Consider the following 27,441-nt stretch of genomic DNA (forward strand, 5'->3'; position numbering starts at 1 on the left):
ACTCAGAAAAAAGTTAATTTGGGCATGTTTTGAGCACAAAGAAAGTAAAAAATAAAATGACAACACCAATTTCTCTGTAATGATTCATTCCACCTGGAGATATGAGTTACGTAAGATTGTCCTAGAAGTTTTCACGCTACAATCTGGGTGGTCTATGGAGATTCTCAGTTATCCAGGTCATGGTTGTCCCAAAAGTGCTTTTTCTTTTTTTCTTTTTTTTTTATTGAAAAGTTTTTAAAAGAGAAACAACAATTTTCCCCAACCCCTTTTCCCGCCCACCTGCCTCAACTAACCCCCCCTCCCCCCCGACTTCCCAGAGCAAAATACAAGGTATTTCAATTAACAATTAAACTAACAAACCCCCCCTTAACCCTTAACTCCACCATAAGTAACATAACATTAAGATTTAACATTCACTCATAAGCTATTTGATATTTTCTAGTCTGATACTTATTTTGAATATAATCAATCCATCTACTCCATTCCAACATATATCTTTCTTGAGTATAATCCTTCAAATATGCTGAAATTTTTGCCATTTCAGCTAAATTAGCAACTTTCAATATCCACTCCTCAATAGTAGGCAAAAAGTCTTTCTTCCAATATTGCGCTATCAACAGTCTTGCTGCTGTTATTAGGTTCAAAATCAGTTTAGTCTCTAGTACTGTACAGTCCATTGTTATATCCAATAAAAACAATTGCGGAGTAAATTTCAATCTTCTTTTCAGGATATTCTGCATCACCCACCAAATCTTTATCCAAAATGCTTTGATTTTCTTACAAGTCCACCATATATGATAATAGGTTGCATCATCACAGTCACATCTTCAACATTTAGCTTTCACATTAGGATACATACATGATAACTTTTTAGGATCTAAATGCCATCTGTAAAACATTTTATAAAAATTTTCCCTTAAATTTTGTGCTTGTGTAAATTTGACATTTCTAACCCATATCTTTTCCCATGTATCCATCATCACTGGTTCCTGAAAGTTTTGTGCCCATTTTATCATACAATCCTTAACCAATTCCGTTTCTGAATCTATTTCCAATAATGCATTGTACAACCTTTTAATATGCATTTGACTTTGATCTCTAATCTGCTTTACCAAATTTTCCTCATGTTGCATAAAACCAGTTTTTTGATCTTCCTTCCATCTAGCTTGAAGCTGACCATACTGAAACCAAGTATAGATTATACCTTCTCCTTTCAATATCTCTAAAGATTTCAACTGCAGTTTACCCCTTTCCATAACTAGGAGATCCTTATAAATAATCACCTCCTGTTTTTGTTCTATACTTATATTTTCTATTGCATGTCTAGGATTTGCCCATATAGGTACCTTATAGTTTAGCTTATATTGATACTTCTTCCAAACCCTCAACAAAGCATTTCTAAGTATATGAGCTTTAAACACTTTATCCACTTTCTTTTCATATAACAAATAAGCATGCCATCCATATAACAGATCATAGCCCTCCAAATTTAAGATTCTCCCTTCAGTTAAGTTAAACCAATGAAAATGAAGAATGGAAGAAGCTTTTGGAATGAGAAGTGAAACATCTTCAAGGAAAAACAAAGTCCAGTTGCCTTTTGAAAAAGTACGTTTGGGATTAGGTGGATTTAGTTTCTTTTCCACAACCAGTGGCTCATCCTGGGGAGACAAACAAACAAAAAAAAACCTCCAGCCAAATTTTCCCATATTATTAATCTCATGGTCACAGAAGTAGTGTTTGCTCTAGAATTTAACCAATTGACCTTCATAAGCTTCCTTACTAAAGGTGGAAAGGATTCACCTATACCTCAGTTGTGTGTACATTCTAATTGAAGGAGTATTTCTAGAAACTGCATTAGTACTAGGCAACGTGTTCTGGGGGTATACCATTTTAAAAGTTATTTGTTTGTTCGATATTTTGATTTATATTCTGGCTTGCCTCCAGGAATGCAGTGTGAGGTACAGAGTGTACCTCCACAGCAACAACTCTGACTAGATTCAGCTAAGGGAAAGAATGGCTAAAAATTACTCCGTGAGCTTCTAGGACAGAGAGTAAACTCCAGCCTGAGTCTCTCGGTCACAGTCCCACACTACCGCAATATAATGGCTTTCTTATCCAAAACATTTTACTTTTAAATTTTTATTTTTCTGCTATACCCAACAAGTTATCAGAGCAAAAATAGCTCATCATAATCTGCAGATATGTAAAGCTGAGTAAAAACCAAACTGTATACATTTCTTCTAAAACGTGTGACTTCTCAGTATCTTGTGCTATAATTAATGTCCCAAGGGAGCATATGCATATTGCCAAATGTAGGATAAATATGGAAAGTTCCCACTTAGGGAGCATTTTAAAGCCTTGACTTCAGTCACTTAGATTTCATGTTTTATTTAGATGTATTTCTTTGTTTGGATTCAGAGAAAATTGCTCCTATACCGTACTCCCAAAGATTGCTTCAGGCCAACTTAGATTTCACTTATTATTTAGTGAAATAATAATAATACAGTACTGTATATCTTAGTCTGGGTTTGTGGAGAACAACTCTCAAAATGCCAAATAATTTCTTGTTCAGGTTAGCTCTACCTCTTGGAGATAAAATGCACTCAGGGGGTATTGTCCTTAGTACAATTGCAGGAACTACAATCTTATTTCGAATCCTGATAGAAGGAGAGTTATGGTAATGTATCCCTTCTGCATCAGATTTATGAAATCACAAACACTGATTTTTAGCCATAGGGCAATTTAACTGCTATAGATGTCTATGTAAAAAAGAACCAAAATAAAAGATAACTAGATGTCAAATACTGATGTTTGAATATCAAGGATTCAGGGAATATCTAGGAAATACTCAATATCAGAGTTTTGTTTCCAAAAACATCAGGAGGAAGATGGAGGCAGGAGGGGAAAAGGAGAGACAGGCTGTCCTTTAAAGCTTGCCTCTAGTGTCTTCATGGAGAGGCTTCAGAGAGATAGTTATGAACCCAGATGCTCTGTCAGCCATACCACCAATCACAGATAACTCTTTAAAACCATGACACTAGAGGCTTTTAAAGAGTTTTAAAGAGTTCTCTGTGATTGGTGGTATGGCTGACAGAGCATCTGGCTTCATAACTATCTCTCTGAAGCCTCTCCATGAACAACGTGTCAAGCATCATTGACTAACTCCTTCACTGTGTCTGGTTTTCTTTATACCCAGTGGGACAGAGAGGCAAAATTAATGAATTAAGTTTAGGATGAAGTAAGGCATGGATTTGAATCCGAACCCCCAACGCTTCAACACTCTGACCCTAACCCGTTTCCTTGATTGGCGCACACAATCATTTGCATGAGAAAGCACTTTTGATATAAAACCTGCACTCTTCTGCAGAGTTCCTAGGACTGTGATGGCGAACCTATGGCCCTCTCTGATGGCATGCGAACTGTCGCCCCAGTTTAGCTCCGCTGCGCATGCCAGTGTGCCTCCCGCCGGCCAGCTGGTCTTCGGATCTCTGCCACATAGGCGCGTGAGGGGGCATGTGCAGAGGGGGGCGCGTGCATGCGTGGGGATGGGGCACATGCAGGGGGCCACACGTGCATGTGCAGGACGCATGCAGGGGGCCGCGCACACATTGCATTTTGGGGGTTCGGGTGGGTGCGTTTGTGCATGCATGTGCTTTGGGCACTCAGTCCAGAAAAGGTTAGCCATCACTGTCCTAGGACAATAATATTTATAAATGACTTCCTGTCACTGCCTCTTCCAGTCACCATGTTTCTAGGCTGTTTCAGGAACTGTAGTAGTCCAGGTTTCCTTGTGGCCTCTGTGTTGGATACGGAGAAATATTTTAGTGGACACTGCTAGCCTTGATAAAACCATTTTCTTTTGTAATATCTTTCTTGTTATTCAGGCTTCTCTGCAGGATTAAAAGTCTCCACTCCATAACAATTAGCTGCTACTAGGAGGTGAGCACTTAATATTTAATACTATTATCCTGTGAGCATCTTCTTGAATTATTGTCAGCCCTTCAAGGTAGACTACACTAAGAAGCAATACTATGTAAGTCAGGACTATTTTTATTGTAACAACTATAAGAATGGAATTTTGCAAGTTGGAATGGGTGTGTCCCCCACCCACCCACCCCCCTTAATCTTGCTGTGAATTAGTAAGGGACTTGTCTGAGAGGTTTTCTCAAGTTGGCCCAGTCTTCGAATACTTACTTGTTGTTGCATTGGTAACAGCTCTTCCTTCTTTCCCAGAAGGCCTTCGACAAGTGCAGTATGCCTTATTGGACTCAATGGGATTTATTACCTTTGCTGAATGTATTGTAGTTTTGAAATTAATATTTTATTAATTTACAGGCTGTGTAAGATAGCTCATGGTTTCTTGGAACATGCCAAATATCATTTACCAGTCAATGTATAGCATATCAGTTCTTTTACTGTCTGAGCTTCCAGTTTAGCAGTAAAACAAATCAAAAGCAACAGAGAGGTTTGTAGCAGTTTAAAGATTATCAGAGTTTAGGACACAATTCTGTACATAAGTACAATATCTGAGAGTACCTTCACTGAACTCAAATTTCTCAGAAGACAGTACAGGTAAACCACGACTGAGCCCAAAATTTATGTTGTTAAGTGAGAAAGTCGTTAAGTGAGTTTTATCCCATTTTATGACTTTTCTTGCCACATTTGTTAAGTGAATCACTGCAGTTGTTAAATTGGTAACATGGTTGTTAAGGGAAACTGGTTTCTCCATTGACTGTGCTTGTCAGAAGGTCGTAAAAGGGGATCACATGACTCCTGAACCCGGCAACCGTCATAAATATGAGTTAGTTGTCAAGTATCTGAATGTAAATCACATGCTGCAGCCATCATAAGTGTGAAAAATGGTCACAAATCACTATTATCAGTGCCGTTTGTAACTTTGAACGGTCACTAAACGAACTGTTGTAAGTCGAGGACTACCTATTGCTCTGATACAATTATGTCAGTGTAATAGAAAAAAACACATTATGTCTGTCTTTTTCAACCTTGATTGCTTGAAGATGCATGGACTTCAACTCCCAGAATTCTCCAGCTAGCCAAGCATACTGGCTGGAGAATTCTGGGACTTGAAGTCCACAAATCTTTAAATTATCAAGATTGAGAAACAATGCCTTAGTGTCAGTTTTGTCCCTTTGGCTCTTTCTTCATTTCTGGCATGAAATATTGTGCAAGTTGCAAGGAAGAAGTATCTGAACAGGATATGTAGTATAAGACATGTCCAGAGATTTCAGGCAGATGGAAAAATTTGCACATACAGACCCAGAGCAATCTCCTTACCTAATACTGAAATAATCTGCTTTATCCAAATCAAAACATAAGAAGAATTTGGTATGGTGGCAGCTTTTGGCACAACCAGTAGAGAGAGAAATAAGATATTTTTAAGCTCTACCATCTCACTCCTATCTATCTATCTATCTATCTATCTATCTATCTATCTATCTATCTATCTATCTATCATTCGTATTTCTATGTCGCCCAACTCTCCAAGGACTCTGGGCGGTTTACAACAAAGACAATATGAACAATATACAATAAGAGACGTTAGAAAAACCCATACACACTGCTCATGGCCGGATCTCGCAAGATCGCAGTGGCAAGATCAACGGCCCCAAGCCTACTGGAAAAGCCAGATTTTCACCATTTTCCGGAAGGCCAGTAGGGTGGGAGCAGTCCGGGCCTCAGGAGGTAGCTGATTCCAGAGAGCTGGGGCAGCCACAGAGAAGGCCCTCCCCCGCAGACCCACCAGCCGACATTGTTTAGCTGATGGGACCCGGAGGAGGCCAACTCTGTGGGATCTTACCGGTTGCTGGGAGCTATGCGGTAGAAGACGGTCTCGAAGGCCCTAAGACATATAGGGCTTTAAAGGTAATAACCAAGACCTTGAATTGTGACCGGAGACCAATAGGAAGCCAGTGCAGCTCACGGAGGATTGGTGTAATGTGGGAGTACCTAGGTGCACCCACGACCGCTCGAGCGGCTGCATTCTGGACCAACTGTAATTTCCGAATACTTTTCAGGGGTAGCCCCATGTAGAGCATGTTGCAATAATCCAACCATGAGGTGACAAGGGCGTGAGTGACTGTGAGAAGAGCCTTCCGATCCAGGTAGGGTCGCAATTGGTGTACAAGGCGAACCTGTACAAAGGTCCCCTTAGCCACAGCTGCCAGGTGTTGCTCTAATCTCAGCTGTGGATCAAGGACGACACCCAAATTGCAAAACCATTCTGAGGGGGACAGCTTCTCCCCCCCCCCCAGAGCTAAGGATGGACAATCGACATGGTCCTTGGGAGGCAGTACCCACAGCCACTCGGTCTTGTCTGGGTTAAGTCTGAGCCTGTTGATTCCCATCCAGACTCTCACAGCCTCCAGGCACTGGCACATCACATCCACTGCTTCATTGAAATGATGTGGGGTGGAGATATACAGCTGGGTATCATCGGCATACTGCTGATATCCCACCCCGTATCGTCGGATGATCTCCCCCAGCGGTTTCATGTAGATGTTGAATAGAAGGGGAGAGAGGACCGAGCCCTGAGGCACCCCACAAACGAGGGGCCTAGGGGTCGACCTCTGTCCTCCTATCAACACTGACTGAGACCGACCAGAGAGATAAGAGGAGAACCACCATAACACGGTGCCTCCCACTCCCAACTCCCTTAGTCGGCTTTGTAGGATACCATGGTCGATGGTGTCGAAAGCTGCTGAGAGGTTAAGTAGCACCATGATAGAGGAATGACCCCCATCACGGGCTCGCCAGAGATCGTCCATCAGCGCGACCGAAGCAGTTTCCGTGCTGTAGCCAGGTCTGAAGCCAGATTGAAAAGGGTCCAGATAATCCGTTTCATCCAATGTCCGTAGGAGCTGAAGTGCCACCACTTTCTCTACAACCTTCCCCACAAAGGGTAAGTTGGAGACTGGACAAAAGTTCTTTAATTCTGCTGGGTCCAAGGAAGGCTTCTTGAGGAGGGGTCTTACAACCGCTTCCTTTAATGGTTGCGGAAAAGACCCCTCCCTTAAGGAAGCATTAACTAAAGTCAGGAGCCAGCCTCGTGTCACCTCCCTGCTGGCCGAAACCAGCCAGGAGGGGCACGGGTCCAACAAACAAGTGGAGGAACTCATCATACCCACAGCCTTGTCCACTTCCTCAGGAGTCACAGGCTCAAACTCATCCCACATAATACGACTAAGACCTGCCCTGGTCATCTCAGTTGGAATTGCCCAATCAGAGTCCAGGTCCATCCAAATCTGACCGACTTTATCTGACAGAAACTGCACAAATTCCTCAGCTCTATCCTGTAAGGGCTCCTCCGCTCCCCTACATTAAGGAGAGAGCGAGTTACCCTAAACAGTGTGGCTGGGTGAGAATCTGCGAATGTAATAAGTGTGGAAAAATGCGAACATTTTGCCGACTGTATCGCCACTAAATAAATCCTAATAAAGGCTCTTAAAAGTGTTTGGTCAGATTCAGATTTACTGGTCCTCCAGCGGCGCTCTAGACGTCTCTTCTGGCGCTTCATCTCCCAGAGCTCCTCGGTAAACCAGGGAGCTTTCCTGGATCCACTGCTCTTGAGAGGTCGCAAAGGCACAATCCAGTCCAGTGCCCCAAACGCTGCCTTATTCCAGGCAACAACCAGGGTCTCTGCCAGGCTGTGGACAAGGGAGTCAGGTATCTCCCCAAGCTCCTTCTGGAACCTGAAGAGTCCATTAGGCACCTGGGGCAGAACCATTTAATCGGCTCCGCCTCCCTGTGATGGGAGAGTGGCGTCCTAAAGTCCAACCTCAGCAGGAAATGATCTGACCACGACAAAGGAGAAACATCTATATCCCTTAATTCCAGATCACGTCTCCACTGCCCCAAGAGAAACATCAAGTCGAGCGTGTGTCCTCCCCTCTGGGTTGGACCCTGAACTACTTGGGTCAGGTCCATGGTTGTCATGGAAGCCATGAACTCCTGAGCCACATCTGAGGGTTCGCCAAATGACGGCAGGTTAAAGTCCCCCAGCACCATGAGCCTGGGGAACTCCACCGCCAACCCAGCTACTGCCTCTAGTATCCCAGGTAGGGATGTTGTAACGTAGCTGGGAGGCAGATACGTCAACAACAGACCCAACTGAACCCTTGAGTCCAACCTCAAGAGGATGGAGTCACATCCGACAATCTCCGGGGCAGGGATCCTGCGAGGCCAAAGACTCTTACGGACAATGACTGCCACTCCTCCACCCCTTCCTTGGAGTCGCGGCTGATGCAGTATCTGAAACCTGTCTGGGCACATCTCTGAGAGGGGAACACCCCCCTCCTGGCCCAGCCAGGTCTCAGTTATGCATGCCAGGTCAGCCCTCTCCTCCAGGATTAAATCCTGAACGAGGGGGGTTTTATTAACAACAGGTAAATAAACAGGTTTATTTACCTCATAAACAAATGTTTTCTTTCTTCTGAGTAGAGCAGGGATTCCTTAGCAATTTGCTCTGAGAGTAACTCCTTCTCTTTACTTCAGAAAATCCCTCAACTGAATAGGAAATCTCATCTGTGATTCAGAAAAGCACTTTTAGGCCTATCTTTAGAACAGAATTGTGCACGACTTGCATTAGCAACATCCATGCATGCAGGAGATGTAAATCATGAGGAACCATATTTTCCAGTTGTATGTATGGAGGAGAGGGAAACATAGCATCGTTCCTTTACCTGCAAAAGAGCCCCTTTTGCCTGTGCTCTTGTGTGTTTGCAGGTTATCGGTCTATCTCACGCTCTTCGTTTTTTCCTCCTGCTCTTTTCCCGTAGAGTTGGCGGGTGTTCGGATTGAGTTACAGTATGTTCCTCTGGCAAGAGTCAGAGCTGTGTCCTTTTGACCAATTTCTAAAAAGGAATTATTTATGTCTCCTGCATATTTCTGGGACCAACTGCCAAAAATGGCAAGCAGTACTAGGGCGGCTGATAGCAATGGAGAGAAAGAGTCATGGCTTGTGACCAGCAAACAAACAACACACAAGCTAACTGTATCTACCAACCTCTTGATTTTGTGTTTTTTTTAATTGGGGGGAAATCCCATCAGCTCTGTAATTTGAAGAAAAAAAAGGCAATGTAAAAGACCAAGAGAAACTTGATTGCGGGAAGCTTCTTCCTGGGGGGTTTTCCCCACTGCCTCAAAATAGTTTTTAAAAGATCTCTGCCATTTTGTTGTCACAGAAACAAAACTTTCCCAACCATTATGAAATAGGTACAATATCTCAACAAATACTATGTCAATTTAATTGCCAAGAGATTATTAACAGGAATTAGAAAATAGATTCACTCTCTCCAATGATGTCCAATTTTGTAAGCTTCCCATAGAGAGAGGGAAAATATATGTGGCCACTGATTAAAGTTTACACTAGTCTTTCACAATCTGGGCATTCTGATATGTAGCCTTCAGCTCCTTAAATTTCCCTGCAAGCACAGCCATTGCCAAGAAGTTTAGAAGCTGAAATCCACATTTTTGTGTGAGTTAATGGAATTGCCAAAGGCTGAAGGATGTCATGCTGCGCACCACACAGTGAACAGGTCAAGTATCATGAATTTTCAACAATCTTCTTCTGCATCAGGAATAGAGCGGAGAAAAGTTTTTCAAATCACAGAGGCGTGGTGAAATCCTCCTTGACACTTGGCAAGATGATACAGAGAACCTTTTAGACAATCCAACCGAACAAAGCGCAATTTGTATAAATTTATTGCTAGCAACATTTCTGTTGGCAGCAGTTTGCAGAAGATTTTGAAAGTGAATGTCTCAGATAAGGGAGAATCAGCTTTGAATTGTTTTGTGAAATGTCGGGGTACAGCCTTACATTTAGAACAGCCTCCAATCGATATGATTGAAATTTTAAAGAAAAAAAATCACAAAAATTCTCCTATATACAGGGTAGCCCTAATTTCTAGGATTATTTATGTTAAAGGGTCTTGACTCATTATATGTTTAAGTCCCAACTACCATGTTTTCCTGAAAATAAGACCCTGTCATATATTTTTTGAACCCCGAAATAAGCACTTGGCCTTATTTTCGGGGAGGTCTTATTATTTTGGGGCACATGGTTTAAGACGGGGCTCCTCTTGCCATCTTACCTGATTTCCAGCACTGCATTTAAATATTTTCAGGGAGGGCTTATTTTTGGGGGGAGGCTTATTTTAGCACATGCACTCAAAAGCCTGATTGGGCTTATTATTAGGGAATGTCTTATTTTCAGGAAAAGAGGGTATTCTTCTCTCAAATAAAATATTTACAGATATTCATCAGTTATAGTAAATTTTGGACCATAAAATGATAATACTGTTGATAATAATGTTTAGAGCTTTAACTGCAAAATAAGCACAGAGAGTTCACTCAAGCTGCAAATTAACTCAAGTTTGCCACTATAAGAAAAGTCTGCTCTGAACCCCAAACCAAAAAATATACTCACACAACGAAAGGGCTCATTGGTGCAATATTTTATTTTATTTAGCTCTTCAACTCAAAATATCCAGAGTCTGTTCCAGACTGCTAAAATGCTCAGTAGAGTATGCCTATTGCTCTCTGTCCTCCTTTATTACTATTTATTTTTTATTTTTTATGATGTTTTTAATAATAATTAAAATAGTTCTTAGCTGTGGAAGTCATGAATGTTTATTTTTTTATATGTTAATCAAATGTTATGTGAAGAAATCATAGGACCTTTGGTTTCTGAAGGTGTGATAGACCCCTTAATGTGGTCCATTTTTCTCTTACATCCTCATAGACTAAACAGAGAGTAGGTTACACCCCTCTTGGGTTTCTAAATATAGGAATAAAAGTCATTATGACCTAACTCAGATTTATGAGGAACGCTATTTAAAATAAGTATATAAAGCATTTTAAAGACTTACAGTGTAATAGAAACTATTCATAAAAGTACAGGAATATTACATCAGTGCCAAAATAATAATAATAAATAAAAATATCAATAAAAATTCATTAATCCAAACAATAATTTGACAGTTGCCGGTTTCCATGTATTTAAAGTGATTGTGCATTTAGTCATATTTATATATTTTGCTTTGTTTTTCTTTTTGCTTTGCTTCATTTTGTTTTGTTCTGTTTTTATGGTCTTTGATAACATCAGGGATCAATAAAATGAAAGAAGTAGAATAATAAATAAATGTCTCAGTACTAAGCGACTGCTCCAAAAAAACGTAGGTCCAACAGTGAAGCTTGACTAGGTCATCAGCAGAAGACTATACTATAGGTATATAGTCCTATGATAATTCAAAAGGAATGACACATATAGTCACCAGATGCTACAAGCCAGGGAGAATAGTTTATGCTGTTCTAAGCACAGGTAAAAGATATACCCTGTTTTCCCGAAAATAAGACATCCCCTGATAATAAGCCCAATTGGGCTTTTGAGCGCATGTGCTAAAATAAGCCTCCCTCCAAAAATAAGTCCTCCCCAAAAATATTTAAATGCAGAGCTGGAAATCAGGTAAGACGGCAAGACGAGCCCCATCTTGCTCCATGTGCCCCAAAATAATAAGACCTCCCCGAAAATAAGGCCAAACGCTTATTTCAGGGTTCAAAAAATATAAGACAGGGTCTTATTTTCAGAGAAACACGGGTAGTTGTTGGGTTAGCCAAAGGTTGGGTAAAAAATTAGTATAGGACTTGCAAGGGCAATTTTTTTATAACCCAGAAAAAAAAAGCTGTTTTGCCAGTCTTAGACAAACCGACATAGCAGTCTGGCCCCAATTGACTTTGCCTTTGTCAAAAAGACCCCATTTTCCTGAAGATTTAAAGAAAAAATCCATTATTCGAGAGACAAGCCTTTCTGAATCTCAGCACCTTGCAGACTTCTTAAAGATGCAACTCCCAGAATTCATAGTCAGAATGGTGGCGGAATTCTGGGAGCTCAAGTCCCACAAATTGGGAACAAGCTGCCATAAAGAAACAATGGGAAACAGCTATCGGTGTATTGTAATGGCGATGAAAGAAAGAATCTTGAATGAAGTCATCTTCTTTAAAAATATGAGAACAGAACTACTATTAACCTCTCCATCTTCGAGATGTTGATCTGTAAAGTGCTTTGGGCCTGAAATTATTTAAATTCATGTGTTATTGAATTTTTATTTGTTAAGAGGAATTGATCTCCCCCCCACAAAGCCAACTAAGGTTTCACATTTGATGGTTTTGGTGTCCTGGCAGAAATCTGCCTTTTCAGCAAGAGGAAAATAAATCAATCCATTCTAAGAAAGTAAAGGACTTTGGCCTATATGTGTGATTACTAAGGTTTTCCATCCATTTATGGTCTCTGTGGGGAAACCTTTTAGCTCTTTCTATTCAACAGTGAAAAAAAGGCTAACGTTTCAATTCAAGAGGCCAAGTACGGTTTGCTGTCAATTTCATTAATCTTTTTCTCTTTGTTCTAAGACAGGGATGGACAATAGTAACAGAAGGCCATATTTAATTTTTTGATAGAGCAGGGCTGCAGCAGGTAGAGTGACAATGCAAAGTACAGAAGGCTGTGCCACACACAAGAGCTACTGTAGCTTAGGATTTTCTAATTTTTCGTGGTTTCTTAGAAATGGGGAGGTTTCTCCTTTAGTTGGGCTTCATATTTTAAAGTTTCTGCTGTAATATTCATGCATTTTCTTAATCAAAATGGCAAAAAATCATGCACTCATGTATAAAAAATTCACTAAAAAGTATTTGGAGATGGTATGCATGTCTGGAAGCATGAGTTCTCCTCAGTTCAAAGAGATGTGAGGTAATTTTTTATTCAATAATTTTTGAAATTGTTGAAAAACTGGCTGTTCTCCAAGGATTTGGGGACAGAGTTGTTGTAGAACCTCTTTAGGTGCTTGTACTCTTTTCTTTTGCATTGTTTTGCTTTGGTTTGTTTTGAACCTTGCTCTTCTGGTCTGTTGTATTCCTATACACACAGATACTACATAGTATACTACACGCACACACACACATACATATATATATATACATATTCATACATACATATATACACAAAATTTTTGTACAAATTTTTGTACTATTATATACTATATATATATCATATATAGTGTATAATATATAATATATTATTTTATACAGTTCTTCCATATGTTATGCCATCTCTTATTTATGTCATCATTTTCCAGAATCTTTGCTTTTTATGCACATTTTTGCATTAAATATTGCTTTGTTTTATGTGATTTTCTTTAGGCTCTCCATCACAGATACAAACTATGATTCAGAACTGCCAGTCAATGTTATCAGAAAGAAGGAAGCTAAACAAAGATATTCTAGAGTTAGGTGGTTGTACTTCAAATCCAACTTTTGAGTAGAAGGCAAACAGGCAAAATCTCAACAGGCCACTTTATTCCTAAGCACTAACAAAAAATGCTATCAGATTAATTTCAAGGTATGCTTAGAATGGGCATGAATGCTTTTCAGACTACACAGTATTTTGAGGCTACCTGGCCTTTGATCAGCTATTTCCTTTCTCGTATGAGAAGTCAAAGCCCTATGGCTCTTGAGTTTTCATTCTCTGCTTAAATAATACATATCAAATTACCAGTGAATAAAACGCACACATCCTCCCCAGACTAATTAATAAGCATATGCAGATTGCAATGACTCATTTCAACCCACAGGATCTAAAATGTGTCCAGCTTTTTTGTTACATTGCTTTGTTCAATCCACCTCCACATTCCAAGAACATATTTACATTAGCTATTTTCAGCACCACAAGGTAGTAAGATACATATCCACTAATAGTTGCCATTTAAATTATTTTAAAACTAAAAAAAAAAAGCTTTTCAGCATTAGGCTTAAATTTACTTCTTGAAATGGCAACTCCTAATGGAAAGTGCCAGTTGCTGTTTTCTAAGAAATAGACTCAACCTAGATTTTGGAATGAATAATTTCCAGAATTGTATCACAAAAACAAAACAAAACAAAAAATAAAATAAAATAAAGGACATTGATAGCTCAAGGTTGAAATGACGCGTCCTTGGTGCTCTCTGAGCTTGGTTGTCTTCTTCTAGATGTTTCATTACCCAAACTAAGTAACTTCATCACTGCCAATCACCAGGACTAGCCTTGATGATGTTACCTAGTTTGGCTAATGAAACACTTGCAAGAAAACAATCAGGCTCAGAGAGCATCAGGTACCACTCAAAACAACCCCCCCCAAAAAAAACTGATTACCAGTGACCCCTGGAATACAAAACCCATGAGCATCCTCTCCCCCACAAAGGGAAACTATCTACTTTGTGTCTAATACAGTTCTACGTACTCAATATACTAACCTTACCTTGCCTTCTTCCATTATGTAGCAATTCCATCTCAGACCTTATAGCTACCGGACCAAAGTGTAAATCATATGGTAACATTTACTCAGTCTACCACAGTCACGATCTTGATTCCTCTTTGCAGTGAATTTGCTAATTTTGCTTAGATTATAATGTACAATTTGTTCAGTGTCTAGTTTACTTGGAAGCATCAAGAAAGCTATTCCATATGCCTGGAAGAAGTGGTTTCACAGAGGTAGTTTGGCACCATATATAACAGACTTGTCTAATCTATTGCCCTCTAGATCAGGGATCAAACTCGTGACAACACATTGCCATCACATGACATATCACAACTTTTTCCCCCTTCGCTATACCGGGTGGACGTGACCAGCATGTGATGCATGCAGCCCACAGGCTGCGAGTTTGACACCCCTGCTCTAGATGTATTGGACCATAGCTTCTACTGTGATCAATAGTTGTGCTGATTAGAAGATAGGCAGATAGATAGATAGATAGATAGATAGATAGATAGATAGATAGATAGATAGATAGATAGATAGAGTGATTTGATCCTCCCATCCATATAAGAGAGAGCAGGATTATTTCTGTGAAATGTTGTTCCTCTGCTACAGTCAAATATTACAGGACTGAAATATTACTCTACCATTGGAGGGCAACCCCCTTTGACATCTACCAGGGTTTCCTGGCCCCATGGTCTTCTTCCTCTGGGCTTTACCTCTCCAAAATAGTGAATTGGAAGAATGGATGATGAGAATGAAGCAGTCATCTTTCGAAGGTTGGTCTTGTTAAGATGGTGAGGATTGAGCTCAGGAAATGAAAAGGGATTGGCCTTCTTAGAAAAAGGACTCCCTGAAACTAGCTTCCTCTTGAATGTTGAACTAGCACTAGCATGTAATAATAATAATATCTGTACCAGAGGTTCAGCAGGTTCTGACAAGTTCTGGAGGTAGTGGAAATTTTGAGTAGTTCGGAGAACTGGTAAATACCACCTCTGACTGGCCCACCCCCATCTATTCTCTACCACCTGAGTCCCAGCTGATCAGAAGGAAATGGAGATTTTGCAATAACCTTCCCCTGGATTGGGGAGGGAATAGAGATTTTACAGTATCCTTCCCTTGCCACACCCACCAAGCCACATCCACAGAACTGGTAGTAAAGAATTTTGAAACCCACCACTGATCTGTACAGCTATTTCTTGGAGATAAATTATTTTATTATTCATATTTATTTTTATTTTATTATTCATATTTCTATGCCGCCCACTCTCCAAGGACTCTGGGCAGCTTATACCAAAGACAGTATACTAAATAGCATATTGACCCCAACAATCTGGGTCCTCATTTTACCCACCTCGGAAGGATGGAAGGCTGAGTCAACCTTGAGCCGGTGAGATTTGATCCACTGATCTGCTGAACTAGCAGTCAGCTGAAGTAGCTGCAGTACTGCACTCTAACCACTGCAGCCACCTCAGCTCTATTTAATGGATGGCTTTTAGAATGAACAAATTTGGCAGAAGGCTGTTTAAATGCCTTGTAGAATATTCTAAGAATCAGTGGGTGAGGTCTGTGGGATGAAGTGGTAAATCAAACATTTTCCTACACTGAACAATTTTTTTCCATGCAAACGAATGGCTGTGTTTAGACTAAAACACTTGTTTTATTTTATTATTTGCTCGTAGCAAAGCACCAAGTCACAGAGAAAGTCGAGTATATTTTTGCCTCCCAGCTATGCAACAGTCAAATGTTTATGTATAGAAAACCACTTGATTGTGCTGATAATACAAAGTGACTCACAATGTATCTAATAACAAGTTCACTCTAATGTGGGAAAACATAAACAGCATTTCTTAACCTGCTGCTGTCCAAAACATTTGAGATAAATATTTCTGGATGTCTTAAGTCCCAGTGTATCTGAAGGCGCCAGGTTAGAGATCACTCAATTAGATCTTGCTCTGGAGTGGTATTTACCTTCTTTCCTTCTATACTATTAGCTTATGTCTGGGAGTGGTTCACTTGAGGCTTAGGAGGTTTTCGTAAAGCACTTAACACTGTCACTTATAAGCACAAGATGACACTAAAGGAGATAAGATTCTGTTAGCGTAGAAAGTCTGGATTTGGATCCAAGAAATTTACTTGGCTGCTAGTCAAATCCCTTCTGCTAGTCTTTGAATGATGATGATTATAATGATAATAATACTGTTATAATAGTAATAAATAGTGACTATCTACAGAGAATTGTTAACCATTTATCCACTGTATTTATTGGTTCGTGCCATAGCAAATCATGCCATAGCAAATCCATCAGCCTTGTGAGAAAATACAGAAACATCCCTAGGACATTAATTGTGTGCAGAAATAGTTCTACTTTGCATTGCAGACAGTTCTAAGTTTAATTTAAATGCTCAGTGCAATGAGGCCAGGAAACGGGCTTTAGTTAGATTGCAGTAATGAAGCAGGGAGTCAATGTGAACTATAGCTTTGAGTAATACATTCATGAATATCCTGTAACTTGTTCTTAAAACAATTATAAACCTAATAAAATCATTTTTACTCAATTACTATTTAATTCAAATTGCCCTAGAACTGCTTGATCTAGTTTAATTTCATGCTAAATATTTTTAACATGCACCAAGACAGCTGGTGATTGACTGACTAAACATTACTGGTATTGGCAAAATAGCCTCTATACCCGTGATGGTGAACCTATGGCACTTGTGCCACAGGTGGCAGGTGGAGCCATATTGGTGGGCACGCGAGTGTTGCCTTAGTTCAGCTCCGGCACGCATGTGCGCACCGGCCAGCTGATTTTCGGGCCTTCCAGGCCCACTAGAAGTCGAGAAACAAGCTGTCTCCAGCTGACGGAGGGCTCCGGGAGGGGGGAGGCCGTTTTCACCCTCTCCAGGCTCCTAGAAAGGCTCTGGAGCCTGGGGAGAGCAAAAAATGGGCCTTCTGGTCCCATCGTAAGCCGGCAAATGGGCCATTTCCAGCTTCCGGAGGGCCTCCGAGGGGTGGGGAAGGCCGTTTTCGCTCTCCCCAGGCTCCAAGAAAGCCTCTGTAGCCTAGGGAGGGCGAAAAATGGGCCTACTGGGCCTACTGGGCCTACTGTGCCATCGCATGCCAAAAGCTTGGGGAGCGTGGGAGGGTCACGTGCGTGGGGGGCAGGGCTCATTGAATTATGGGTGTGGGCATGCACATGTGTGACCCCCCCCCCGCACTCTCCCCACTTTTGGCATGCAACGGCAAAAAGGTTCGCCATCACTGCTCTATACAGTGGGAAAATTTGTGCAAACTTCATCTCCTATCCCCTTGTGGATTGCTGAAAGTTTTCAGGTGATGAATATAGATTTTGAAAATAGATGTCTTCATTTTGAATATATTCAAGTAAGTAAGAAGATTCTATCATTCTGATATCTTATTCAGTTTTTTAAAGTTATGAAATGTTAGATGTATGGCTAAATACACATATGTTTAGAATGTTGAATATACTGTAGCTTCCTTTAAATTTATCAGCTTTATTATTTATTTTATTTACTAGATACCACCCATCTCATTGTCTAGCTTTAATCTATCCAATGGGGAGACTCACTGGATTTTAATTATCCAGCTGTCCCAACAATGTTCATGATTTCTAAACCCTTCAACAAGAAACTACTGTTCCTGTCCTCTAGATAGGCTTTAATAGAGAGAGTTTATTCTGTATTCACAATCACCTTTCTGCCTAGTTGCATGTCATAGCAGATCCTGCAAGTATGATTCAATTTGCTGGCTATCTTAGCAGTAGAACACATATTATAGATAAGCTCTGCTTCTGACATGAGAAATGGAGACTTAAATAATATAACACCTGCTTTTTGCATTGGCTCTCACATTCACAAGTTTTCAGGCAGATAGTCCCCGACTTATGACCAGACCATTCAAAGTTACAATGGACCTCCACAGAGCTGCTTACAATCTGGATTAGAAATTTCCCCATAAATACATCATCACATTTTGGGTGCTCAGCAACCAATCTGCATTTCCAGCCATTTCTAGTGTCCCACGGTCACATGACCACAATTTATGACACATTTTGCTGGAAACTGGCATTTCCTTCCACTATCAAGCAAAAAATGCCCATTGCAGACAATGATTCATTTAACTGCATAAAAGGCCATAAAATTGGACATGGTCAACGGTGACCTGCTTAACAATTGATACCACTTAGAACCATAATTCTGGGCTCAGTTATGGTTGTAAGTCAAAGACTACCCATAGATACATATGGATGTCACAAATCAGAACTGTTTAGAATTCGTGATTATATTGATAAAAAAACATAACTATTTAGAATTCTGGTTTATTATAACTGAATAAGCATGCCAACATAGCCTCTATAGATTCTCAGTCATCCAGGTCATGTTTGTCCCAAAGGTGCTTTTTCAGGAGGCAACTGGACTTTCTTGTTTTTTTCTTTGAAGACGTTTTACTTCTCATCCAAGAAGCTTCTTCAGCTCTGGCTGGATGGTGGGGAATGGAAGGATTTATATTCCTTGCAGACAGCTGGTCATTTGCAGCCTTTTTGAGGATCGTTGAAGCACTTGGAGGTTTATCTGTTTCCTCAAGGTCACCTGAGTGGTGCTACTGCAATTTTTTTCTGGAAATCCATTCATACTCCCACACCATTCAAGGGTGTTCATCCCAAATTGCATAGCTAAAAGTCTCTATAGATTCTCAGTCATCCAGGTCATGATTGTCCCAAAAGTGCTTTTTCAGAACGCAGTGACCCTCAAAAAGGATGCAAATGACCAGCTGTCTGCAAGGAATATAAATCCTTCCATTCCCCACCATCCAGTCAGAGCTGAAGAAGCTTCTTGGATGAGAAGCGAAATGTCTTCAAAGAAAAAACAAGAAAGTCCAGTTGCCTCCTGAAAAAACATCTTTGGTATATGCCAACACAGGTTGTCCAATCCTTTCTGCCTGCTTTCTTACATTAATAGGAAGTTTCCGTTTTTGGTTTACTTAGTACTGCATCTGACCTGCAATCTCTAATTTATATCTCTCGTACCAAACCAGAATCATGAACTAACAACATATTCTGTCACAAGTTTATCGAGAGAGGAACAAACAGAAGATTCTATTTCCTAATTTTAAAGCAGTGATGGCAAACCTATGACACGGCGTCAAAGGTGACACACCACAATTTTTGGGTAATATGCCAGCATTCACCAACACCTGACAATTATTCTCGATAGCAGACCCCCTTCTTTGATTTTTGGAGGGTGTGGAGGCCACACAAGAATATGGTTGCACCCTCCCACAACTTTTGCAGCTTTCAAAAATCATGCAAGAATGGGATGTGGTTTTGGAGGCAGAAGAGCATTCTCTGAAGTTGTTTCAAGAACAAAAGCATCATGCAACCCGGAGCTGCCTTAGGTAGGCTGCAGGGCCTGTCAAGAGAAAGGGAACACTGCCTAAAGGTAAATGGCACACAACAGATCCTTGATATCACAGACATGATTACACTGTATTTTTTTGAAAAGCAAATGAATATATCAATAATTATTTCCCTTTTGTTCGGCAAGGGTAGGGTGGGGACATGCCAGTTGAGTCAAGTTAGGGCAGTGATGGCTAACTTTTTTGCCATTGCACGCCAAAAGTGGGGGAAGCAGGGGGGGTCACGTGCGTGCATGCATGCCCACACCCATAATTATATCGCCCCGCCCCCCACGCATGCGTGCATGAACCCCCCCACGCTCCCCATGCTTTTGACATGTGATGGCCCAGTGGGCCCGGTAGGCCCGTTTTTTGCTCTCCCCAGGCTCCAGAGCCTCTCTAGGAGCCTGGGGAGAGTGAAAATGGCCTTCCCCACCCCCATGGATGCCCTCCATGGCAAATGGGCCATTTCCAGCCTCTGGAGGGCCTCTGGGGTGGTGAGGAATGCCGTTTTTGCCCTCTTCAGGCTCCTAGTGAGGCTCTGGAGCCTGGGGAGAGCAAAAAACGGGCCTTTCCGACCCCCCAGGCCCTCCAGAGGCAGCTAACAGCCTGTTTCCCTACTTCTGGTGGGCCCAGAAGGCCCGAAAATCAGCTGGTCGGTGCACGCATGCATGCCGGAGCTGAGCTTGGCCATGATTCGCCATCACGGACTGAGTTAAAAAAAAATTGCCATCACTGTTTTAAAAAGTTCTGGCTTATCACAACATCTGTTCCAGTTAATTATGATAACATGTGTTTGTTTTACATTTTATGGAGCTTTATCTCCTTGAATTTATCTTTTTCTTGGAGTCCTTCTCTTCATTCCAGTTGCTATTCACAGCTTCTCCTTCATCTGCATAACTTTCTGGAGAACACAAAAAATAAAGAGATTAATATTCATTTTCCCCACATCCCTTCCTATTAACTTTAAGAAAGTAAAAGAACAGGCAGAGACAATAGGGCCAGAAAATTCCAAGGACTGGCTCTGAGTAGTATCTGAGAGTCCAAACGTTTGGTGCTCATTTTAGTATTAATTATTGTTTTAACAATCCTGTTTATTATATTTTCCATAGTGCAAATAGGGAAGCTGAGGCTTGCTAGCAGCTACATTGGAAATGAATACTATCCTGCTTCTGCTACAACAGAGCATTAGTGGCATAGAATGAATGCATTTCCTGGGTACCATTCTGTTTAGTACAAGTAATTGCTCCTGTTGATATCCACTAATTGGTACATTTGAAGAGCGTGACAATGTAAAAACTACCCACCATTTTTTTTTTCTGATTGGAGACAGAATTAAACACGGAAGAGACAGTTGCAGCCAAAAATTTCAACCGGCAGTATTTTGGGTTGTCTTAATAAAATAAAACTAATCCTCTGGAATGTGATTTCTGCTTTATTTCTGCCAAATGCTTGAACCCTGGCACTGCTACAGAAACAAATACTATTTTAATATATGTTTCTTATACCTAGTCTTAGTGGCAGAAGCAATACTAAAAGTCTTAAGGTTTTAAAACAGTGTACAGCATGGAACAACTTCCACTAAGCAATTTTGTTAGCTATATTCTTAGATGGCTCCACTGCGATTAATCTTTTGCTTTCTGTGTGTAGTTTGTGTATTTTAAATGTTTTAATAATACTTTCCTTTTTAATAATGTTTTAATATTTTTATAGTGATTGTTTTTGTACCTGTGATTTTATTTGCTTGTTGTATGCTACTACTTGTCAGCTTTGGAAGCCATATTAGGCCAGAAGCTTCAATGCTGCCACCTTCTCATGTGTGGGAAAGTAGGAGGGGGGATTAAGGAGAGGGGTTGTTAGTAGACATAATAGCATTCTTCCTGTCAGTCAAGGTCAGAGCAATCCAGCATCTGGAGAAGGAGTGGTCAGGGGGCTGGGTCGAGATGGAATGGACGTTGATTGGAGCATGTGATTGACTGGGGAGTGAGGAGATGGTTTTGGGGGTTTTGACTTACTGAGGGAAAACCCGGGCTTTTCAGATTCGGGTTTTCCCAGATGTGCCAGTTTGCCTATTCTAGTAAGAAAACTTTGGAAAATGCTTGCTTCCGCGTCTTTACTTGGAGTTGGGGTTTTCCTGGAATGCTGACACTATTATTGCTACTACATTCGTGTCGGAAGCACTTACCAAGGCACTTCCAGGTTGCTATCCAGAATTGCTTTCAGTGAGATGAGCAGCTCTGTAAATACGATCAATCAACAAATAAATGCAGCACTTTGCATGCAATATAATATGATACGCTGAGAACTAAAATTTGCTAGAATTCATGAATTGGAGAAGGTGAGACTAATTCAATTTTTAAAGACTTGCACAGTGAACATTGCCCAAGCGAGTGGTTTTATGGCTGAGTTCATAATATACAATTCTAAAGTTGGGTTAACAAAGCACAGTAATTGTATTCATGTACGGTGCTATGCTGAAAGAAATTATTTATGTAGATTATTTATCTGTCTGTCTTCAACTTCCAGGCCCTTTTAAATTTAGTTAGGGCTTTTAGTAAGACTTAAACTGCTTTCCATCATTCTCAAAATAATACAGCTTTTTAAAAGATGGGTTGGTGTGTAATCTTAGTTAGTTATTATGATTTTGGTTACTATCACAATTGTTACATAGAAATGATTAAAAAGCAAAAATTAAATCAAATGTAGCATTTGATAACAACATGGGATGGCCTTACTCCGTGTTTCCCCGAAAATAAGACCCTGTCTTATATTTTTTTTAACCCTGAAATAAGTGCTTGGCCTTATTGCCATAGGTTCAAAAGCCCGATTGGGCTTATTATCAGGGGATGTCTTATTTTAGGAGAAATAGGGCAGAGGTGGGTTTCAGCAAGTTCTGACCAGTTCTGGAGAACCAGTAGTGGAAATTTTGAGTAGTTCGGAGAACCGGTAGTAAAAATTCTGACTGGCGCCGCCCCATCTATTCCCTGCCTCCCAAGTCCCAGCTGATTGGGAGGAAATGGGGATTTTGCAGTATCCTTTCCCCGGAGTGGGATGGGAATGGAGATTTTACAGTATCCTTCCCCTGCCACGCCCACCAAGCCATGCCCACCAAGCCACACCCACAGAACCGGTAGTAAAAAAAATTGAAACCCACCACTGAAACAGGGTATTATAATTTAAAGAGTTACGGTGAGAACTACTATATTTTGAACGTAAGGGAAGATGTAAGGCTAAGGTCACTGCAGCAGACGCAATGGTTTTGTTGAGAATGTTATGATTGATTACTATATACATGTTTTAGTATGCCGAGTATAATTTGACAGTATAGTAATTGAAATTATATCATGACTTAGCTACACATTTTCTACCCACTCCTCTGAGTAAACTGCCTCAAGAGAAACATAAAATTATGCAAGATGTGGAAAGACTGTTAAACCAAGTTTTCCTCATAGTTTTAATTATTAGCCAAATAAATAAATTTAAGTGTAAACTACGTGTAATAAAAACCATGATAATTGCTCACTTTAAAACGGGATCAAACCAATTTGTGGAAGACATACAACTCTGTGTAAATGGTATCATTTCTTCTATTTCTAAGAGTCTGACTGCCTTAGCTTACGCATCTATACATGGTTGAAAGAACCCGCAGTCTCACAGAAGTAAGCATTAATTGAGAAAAAGGATTGAAGGGAGGTCTAAAAACAACCTAAAGAATTGCACAAAATGTTATATGATTAATGTGTTAGAGGAAATAGAAATGTGGAGCGGTGGAGTAACAGTTGGAGCTCATTAATGAGTGAGCAGGTAAGGAGAACTAATAAGAGTCTGGACAAAAGTTCAACAGAAAGATGTAGAGAGCAGGAGGGGAGTCAAGTTATAAGAAAAGCTATATGGTCTGAGGGATTGATATGCTTAGCTATATGTTCTGAACAAGCAGGGACTGCTATAGAGATTGTGGAAAGAATCTAAGGAAGCCAGTTTCAGGGATTGGCTTTATAGAGACAATGAACAGAAAGAGGTACAGTAAGATGAGTTGGGCAGTGGAGGAATTTTAGGAGGACTTCTCATTAAATTTTCCCCCTAAGTAGAAAATGTATAGCAATAGCAATAACACTTTGACTTATATACCGCTTTACAATGCTTTATACAGCCCTCTCTAAATTTACAGAGTCAGCATATTTCTCCCAACAATCTGGGTCCTCATTTTACCCATGGAAGGATGGAAGGCTGAGTCAACCTTGAGCCTGGTGAGATTCAAACTGCCAAATTGCAGGCAGCCGGCAGTCAGCAGAAGTAGCCTGCAGTACTGCATTCTAACCACTGCGCCACCTTGGTTATACTTGGTTATCTATATCTAAGTCAGTACTTTCTGAGTCAGTTAGAAATTTAAAAAAACTTTTCTGCTTAAGAAACAAAGGTATTGATGCTTTAGTTCATGTGCATTGTACAAATTTAATTAGACAAAACAAAGAGGAAGAGGAAGCAATTCTCCGTAACTAGTGTATAAATTTACTAGAACTGTTTAGAGCAAAGTTCCTGTTCAATAGACATTATGTAAAAAAAAAGTATTTTCTTCTGCTTGTCCTGAATTTTCTTGTATTTCCATGATCTCAAAGTACTACTATTGTGAAAGTTGGAGAAAAAAATATTCATTCAGTCAATCAGTTTATATAGCCAGCCATCTGACCACGTTGACTGTAGGCCAGGGGTAAGCTGTCTCAGGAATTCTGGGAGTTGAAGTCCAGAGGTTGTAAAAGGGCCACATTTGCCCATCCCTGCTCTAGGCAGCTAACAACATATCAAAATACAAGCAACATAAATCATCAATACCAGTAAACAAGGAAAAATTACATTATCTTCATGATTTCTATGCCTTGCATTTTTAAATATATCTTTCATATACCTTCTTAGGTTCACAATCCAAAACTATATTAATCTCCACTGAAACCTGGAATTTCAGCAGTGGAGACTTTAAAATGCACCTAATATCCACAAGGATAACAGTAACGGAGAACCTCATAGTCTTCCATTCATTAAGGGTCAGCTGTTCATCATAACTAGTTTTGCAAAGGTTTAGCTTAAGTTGGCCACCTCCAGATCACACAACTGTGAGATGTATCTTTAAATTCGTTATTAAATTCATTTTCAGTTCAAATGACTAACAGTATCAAAACAATTAAAAACTCATTAAATTTGCACAGCACATTCAGAATGCATTCCAAATTCGGATCAACTGAAATAGAGCAGTAGGGGAAGCTACAAATACAATCATCTCATTCGCTAGCATAAAAGATTTAAGAAAATGCAGAAGACTTTTCAGACTCCTAATATATATTCTCAGTGGCTAAGCAACTTTGGGGGATGGGGGGAATAGCCTAGCAATTCTGTGCTCTCCAAGACTTATTCCTCACCTTGTTCCAATGGTGGGTTTCAAAATTTTTTACTACCGGTTCTGTGGATGTGGCTTGGTGGGCATGGCTTGGTGGACGTGGCAGGGGAAGGATACTGTAAAATCTCCATTCCCTCCCCAATCCGGGGGAAGGTTACTGCAAAATCCCCATTTCCTCCCAATCAGCTGGGACTTGGGAGGCAGAGAAAAGATGGGGCGGGGCCAGTCAAAATTTTTACCACTGGTTCTCCGAACTACTCAAAATTTCCACTACCGGTTCTCCAGAACTGGTCAGAACCTGCTGAAACCCACCTCTGCCTTGTTCCTATTGCTATTGCATCGATGAGAGAGAGAGAGAAGGAGGGAGGGAGGGAGGGAGAGTGAGTGAGTGAGTGAGAGAGAGAGAGAGATTACTTAAATTAGAGATCATTTCAAAATGGGAATCTGTGCTTTTAGATTACAAAACTGAAATTTATCCAGATTTGTTTCCCTTTTCGTTCTTTTTGGGGAATGTTTCTGGAGATGGGAGGAGAGGGAAAGCAAAATGGTTACCATGATAAGAACAGTTCTGTTCTATCAGCCCAAAGATTAATCTCATCCAAGTCATTGTACATCAACAGGGATTGGCATTTGAAAAGCTTAGAGCCGTGATGGGGAACTTATGGCACGCGTGCCAGAGGTGGCACACAGAGCCCTCTCTGCTGGCACATGCACCGTCGCCCCAAGTCAGATCTCCATGGCGTTTCTTTTGTGAGCTTCTGTTTCCCTGCAAACGACGAAACAGAAGCTCACGAAAGAAAAAGATCTTACCTCTTGCTGTGCTGCCGGTGTTGGGATGCCCCGCCTCCCTCCAGCCAGCTGGTCTTCAGGTCTCTGCTGCGCATGTCTGCGCATGTCCGCATTCACACACACACGTGCACACACCTTTCAGTTTGGTCATGTGCGAGTGCAGTTTGAGCACTCGGTGTCTAAAAGCTTCACCATCACTGGCTTAGAGCAAGTATGAAGGCTAGCAGTTTTCCTCTGTTTGTTTCAGAAGATAGTGGAGAAATGATAGAGTATGTTTTGCTCTTTCATTGAAACATCATAAAACTCCACAACATGGAGTTGTTTTGTTGTCAGTGACTCATCCCTTCCATACTCTCATAAATTCTTTGTTCATTCCAAATGATAGTTCCTAGAAATGCCATCACTAACCTTCATGCACTGTCCTCTGCTGAGATGATGCTCGGCTTAACATTTCTAAAAGTTTTGTCTGTGGCACAGTTCCAGAAATAAGTTAGGAGCTTGTTAAAATGCAAATAAAACTTTAGATGTTTTCCTTCCTTTTTCTATAAAACCAGATGGTACTAATTCTCTATAGAATAGAGCATGGTGGCATGGTGTGTTTCTCTGTAGATACCTTCTGCAGTCTTTGTTGAGTTTTACATAACAGAAGAAAGAAGTTCAGAATATTTCTTTTGTGCATACAGAGCAGAAGTGGGTTGCAGCAAGTTCTGACCAGTTCTGGAGAACCAGTAATGGAAATTTTGAGTAGTTCGGAGAACCGGTAGTAAAAATATTGACTGGCCCCGCCCCCATCTATTCTCTGCCTTTCAAGTCCCAGCTGATTGGGAGGAAATGGGGATTTTGCAATAACCTTCCCCTGGATTGGGGAGGGAATGGAGATTTTACAGTATCCTTTCTCTGGAGTGGGGTGGGAATGGAGATTTTACAGTATCCTTCCCCTGCCATGCCCACCAAGCCGCGCCCACCAAGCCATGCCACGCCCACCAAGCCACACCCACAGAACTGGTAGTAAAAAATTTTGAAACCCACCACTGATACAGAGTGCATCAAGTTTAAGTATGATGGTCTCCCAGCCATCATCATCAGTCTCTCAATAATTTGTAAAATAAACCCTAATAAAAGGGTAGTAGGCATGCTATAGTTCCGGAGTTAAAACTTTTTATTAGTTTATCGAAGTATAAAATAGAAAGAAAAAAAACATGGAAAAATAAGAAGAGAGGAAGGGGGAAAAGTGTAATGGGAGGGGGGGAGGAAAAAGGCACCAACTTCCGACTCTCTTTGGCACAGTCAACTTCAACTTTTTGCTTTTACACAAGAGTATATACAAGTCATTTCTATAACAATAAGCCTATCTAGTTTACAAAAACAGAATCAAAGTTTCATATATATTTTTCTCATTGCAAACACAAAAGTAAATAAAAAAGGACCCAAGTGATTCACTGTGTGATGAACTGGTAGATTGTTTCCCTGTCTTCATTACAACGGGCAAAACGTATGATTGTCTTGCTTTCTAAAGTATTGCAGAGCTTATTTGCACCATGATTTGATG

The 27,441-nt window shown here is 40.6% G+C and overlaps 1 protein-coding gene and 1 long non-coding RNA gene across 3 annotated transcripts in view; one reads left to right on the forward strand and one right to left on the reverse strand.

Annotated features, from left to right (window-relative positions):
* The window catches only part of KCNB1 (potassium voltage-gated channel subfamily B member 1), a 195,363-nt gene that overhangs the window by 78,741 nt on the left and 89,181 nt on the right, over positions 1 to 27,441 (forward strand). The window lies entirely within an intron of this gene.
* LOC117663572 (uncharacterized) overlaps positions 20,510 to 27,441 on the reverse strand; it is a 30,009-nt gene continuing 23,077 nt past the window's right edge. Inside the window, exons 3-4 of the long non-coding RNA XR_004590743.3 lie at positions 21,900 to 21,951; positions 20,510 to 20,618 (exon numbers count right to left, since the gene is read on the reverse strand). This is a non-coding gene — a long non-coding RNA (uncharacterized LOC117663572). The remainder of the gene's footprint in view (positions 20,619 to 21,899; positions 21,952 to 27,441) is intronic.

This window comes from Pantherophis guttatus, chromosome 3, assembly GCF_059756535.1.
Source record: "Pantherophis guttatus breed Tessera chromosome 3, ASM5975653v1, whole genome shotgun sequence".
In the NCBI taxonomy this organism is placed as follows: Eukaryota; Metazoa; Chordata; class Lepidosauria; order Squamata; family Colubridae; genus Pantherophis; species Pantherophis guttatus.